The sequence below is a fragment of the Bos indicus genome, chromosome 8 (assembly GCF_029378745.1).
Source record: "Bos indicus isolate NIAB-ARS_2022 breed Sahiwal x Tharparkar chromosome 8, NIAB-ARS_B.indTharparkar_mat_pri_1.0, whole genome shotgun sequence".
Lineage (NCBI taxonomy): Eukaryota > Metazoa > Chordata > Mammalia > Artiodactyla > Bovidae > Bos > Bos indicus.
Genome location: NC_091767.1, coordinates 62,955,349 through 62,959,788, shown reverse-complemented (window position 1 = coordinate 62,959,788; position 4,440 = coordinate 62,955,349). Strand labels below are relative to the sequence as shown.

The window sequence follows — 4,440 nt, the reverse complement described above, 5'->3', positions numbered from 1 at the left end:
ATTTTATTGAAGACTTTTCTGTCATTTATGAGAAATACTGGTTTATGGTTGTTGTTTCATATGACCTTAATCTGATTTTGTCATCAGGTTAATACTAGCTTTATAGAAAATAAATTGGACGTATTTTTTCCTCTTCTATTTTTTGGAAGAGATTGTGTCATTGGTATTATTTCTTTAAAATTTTGATAGAATTTTCTAGTGAAATCATCTGGGCCTGGACATTTCTTTTGGGGAGTTTTAAAAAATTATGAATTCAATTTCCTTTATACTCAGAAGGCTATTCAACTTATCTATTTCATATTGAGTAAGTTGTGGTATTTTTTGGTTTTTTGACATTGGTCTATTTTATCTAAGTTGTCAAATTTATGTGTTTTTGGTTGTTTGTAGAATTCCCTTATTATACTTTGATATCTGCAGGGTAGTGGTGATAGCTTCCATTTCATTCCTAAAACTAGTGATTGCGTCTTTTTTCCTTAGTCAGTTTTGTCAGAGGTTTTTCCATTTTAATTCATCTTTTCAAAGAACTAGCTCTCTATTTCCTTGATTTTCTCTATTGTTTTTCCATCTTCAGTTTCAATGGTTTTGACTCTTTATTGCTCCCTCCCACCATTCCCTGATTCCTTCCTTCTTTCCTTCCAGCCTAATAGACCTACAACAGTATGTTAGTTCTAGGTATATAAGTGATTCAAGAGTTCTGTATGTTACAAAATAATGACCCTGATAAGTCTAGTGACCATCTGTCACCATACAGTTATAATATTACTGACTGGATTCTTTTTTTCTATTTTCTTGAGGTGGAGCTTAGGTTATTGATTTGAGATTTTCCATTTTTCACAATGTATGCCTTTAGTGCTATAAATTTCTCTCTTAGCATTTTATTTTTGCTATTTCCCACAACTTTGGGTATGCTGTATTTTCATTTTCATTCACTTCCATGTTTAATTTCTCCCCCAACTTCTAGACTTTCTCTTTTACCCATGGACTATTTAGAAACATATTGTGTACAATGTTTTCCATTCACTGATAAACTAAGTCAATTTCTGGATCTTTCTTTGTCTTGTATGCTTCATTTGTTTTATTGGCAAGCAAAGCCCTATAAGGGATGGCTTCCCTACTCTTCAGACTCATGTCCATCTTCATCTTGACTAATCTGGAAGTAATGAAGTTTATAAGTGTCCTTGTCAGATGCAACCCTTGAAGCCAGTCACCAAAATTGTTCTTTTTAAGATATTTCTTGGTAAGATATTTTAGATACCTTTTAGAGAACTGTTTCTCAGAAACAACCATGATTTTGAAGCATTCAGTGCAAACAACATTCCCAAGATTTGCAGGTTTTCCATTCATTTTAACCTTCTCACATAGAAATGGTTCAAAATTTCCAGAATCTTCTCCTGGATGATTAAGATCCAAATTAAACTTCCAGGTTGACTTCTTGGGCTTCCTTGTCTTTCTTCGGCACCATCTTGAAGGTTGGCCATGCAATCAGAGAGCAGCCCTGAGTCTTTTGACTTCTAGCCTAGTGCTCCTCTAACCCAGGAGCCTCATGATGCAAAGTATTATCACTTAGAAGTTCTGGTGCCCAAATGCCTGGCTTCAAACTGCTCCTCCTGTTCTACTTAACGGTCACTACCTTTCAGGGGAGTTTGTGGAGACTAAAAGCACTAGATAGTGCCCCCCACCCCCCCCCACCCCCGCTGCAGCTCACTGAATGTTAGCCATTGTGACTGGTATCAGAGACGGAAGGCATTGTTGTGCCCATTTTATTGTTGAGGAAGTTGAGGCTGAGACTTGCGCTGGTACTGGAGCCAGGATTTGAACCAGTGCATTTGTGACAAAGGTGGGCAACTGCTCAGAAAATAGGAAAGTACCGGTGTTCAGATTTGACCCTTACTAACAGTATATCAGACTCTAGATTCATTCCATGCATTTGTGTGTAGTGGGAGGAAGCCCAAGTTTCCTGAAGATAGATTCAGGAGGAAATCTTCAAACTGAGACCTGAAAGGGCTTACCTGGTGGCTCAGTGGTAAAGAATCCACTTGCCAATGCAGGGGACACAGGTTTGATCCCTCCGGAGTGATCCCACGTGATCTGGAGTGATGCCACGGAGCAATTAAGCCCATGCGCCACCCCTGTGCTCTAGAGCCTGGGAACCACGACTCCTGAGCCCTCATGCCCTAGAGCCCATACTCCGCAACAAGAGAAGCCACTGCAATGAGAAGCGTACGCACTGCAGCTAGAGAGTAGCCCCTGTTCACTGAAACTAGACAAAAGCCTCAACAGCAAGGAAGACCCAGCACAGCCAAAATAAATAAATACAATTTACAAAAAAAGAGAGAGAGAGATTTGAAAGCCACTTACTGAGAAGCGAGGTGTTTGCCAGGGCATGTAACTCACCAGCCAACCAACCTTGTAGTAGTGTTTCGGAAAAGTCATTTATGTTCATTATAGTTTGGGGTTTGGGTGGAAAGCCTGTTTCAGTTCTGGGGTTTTGCTTTCCTATCAGGCCGGCTGCAGGCCCAGACTGGCCCCTGTTGGAAGGAAGTCGGCCCTCCTCCCCTCAAGGAGGAAAGGCCCTCCCGTCTGTGGTCGCTGCATTGTACTTGCTGGATTCCAGGCTGTCAGTCTCATGGAGAGCTCCTGGGACGCTTAGCCTGCAGATTGTTTTGTTAGGTTTCTCCTACAATTAATTTGGAAATCACCCAGCTGCCCACAGCCTCTCCCAGGTGTTCTGTAAACCACAGGCCTGCTCCTGCAGCCTTTGCCTTGGTGGGACCATCGCTAGCTGAAGCTGGGTGGGTCAGGGTGGGGTGATAGGAGGGTGAAAAGAGGCCCATAATGGTAGAGCTCATTTAAAGCCACGTCCCCCTCAGCTTTGGCACTAACCGTCCTGCTTTGTAGGATCTGGAGCAAACAGATCCACACACTTTGCAAACTTTATCTTTAAGCCTCACACGCCCCAGGAGGTAAGTCAGGGGCGTGTGGAGGATCCACCCTACTTAACGAGAAAGGATTTCCCCCAAGCTGCAGTCAAACCAACACGCAAGCCTCCCGTTTCCCATATCCAAGGAGCACAAATCCTCACATGCTTGATTCATTTTACTGTGAACTTTGTTACACCTGGATTGAATCCCTTGCAGACAAAGGTCTGTGACCTTGCGCTTGCCCTCTTTTCTTGGACCTTACTTTTCTCATCTGAAAAAATGCACCTGAAAACTGCTACTTCCCAGGGCAGTTGTGAAGATCTAAAGGAGAGCATATGTGGAAGTTCTTAGTACAGCATGAACAAAGCCACTCATGGATAATGTGAGTTATGTTAGTCAGCTGTGCCATGGCTGAGCCACTTGAAGCTAGGGAAGAGCAATGGTGTGCTGAGAGCCCTGGACAAGGATCTAAGATGTTAGCTCCTTGTACAGCTGTGGAAAGTCACCTTCTTTATTTATGTGCTCAGTCGTGTCTGACTCTTTGTGACCCCATGGACTATAGTCCACCAGGCTTCTCTGTCTGTGGAATTTTCCAGGCAAGAATACTTGAGTGGGTGGTCATTTCCTTCTCTGGAGGATCTTCCCCTCCCAGGGTTGAACCCATATCTCCCGTGTCTCCTGCATTGCAGTGGGATTCTTTACCTGATGAGCCATTGGGAAAACCCAACCTTGTTTTTTCCTTCTATAAATCAAGGGGTAAGATTAGATTACCTTTTAGCTGTATGTTTGTTTTTTTGTTTTTGTTTTTTTAATATAAGAATGGCAAAGGAAATCTCAACGGGAAAACGAAGAATCAATTTTTTCCTGCCTCCAAAAGGGTCACCTTCTTTAGTTAGGATGTATTTGGCTGCAAGTAACAGAGAGACCAAAGATAAGAGGTTTAAATGGCAGGATGTTTGTTATCGCACACAGGTATAATGAATTGTTCCAGGGTTGGTTCTTTCAGTAGCTCAGCGATGTCATTAGGTACCCAGGTTATTCCCACCTTTTGGCTCTGCCATCCTCAGCAGGTTGGCTTGTTCTCTTAGGCTGGTACCCTCCGAGTCCAACATGTCTGTCACACTTGCAGGAGTCACACCCTAACAACATTAAGAGGAAGAAAATGGCTATTTATTTCCCCCTGTTGCTTTAAAAACAAGGAAATATTTCCCAAAAGTCTTGAGCAGACTTTTCTGGACATCTCACTGGCCCGAAAAGTATCCTGGGCCTGTTTCTCAATAATCACTGGCAGGAGTGATGGAATCATCACCATGTCTACCTTAGACAAGTCCAGATTGAGCCAGTGGGCACTCCAATGGGTGTAAGACATCCCCTACAACACATGACCAATTGCAACCTGAACAAAATCAGAGTCTTGTGAGCAGAGAGGGGGCAGAATGACAACTATCAGTATCTGGCACACCTTCTTCTTGAATAAGCCAGAAAGAGAGCGTATTGTTTTACTCCTGTCCAGGGTTGC

The 4,440-nt window shown here is 42.8% G+C and overlaps 1 pseudogene; it reads right to left on the bottom strand.

Annotated features, from left to right (window-relative positions):
• Window positions 1-1,111: 1,111 nt before the first annotated feature.
• On the bottom strand, window positions 1,112-4,233 carry LOC109562524 (ribosomal protein eL22-like; annotated as a pseudogene).
• Between the last annotated feature and the right edge of the window lie 207 nt (window positions 4,234-4,440).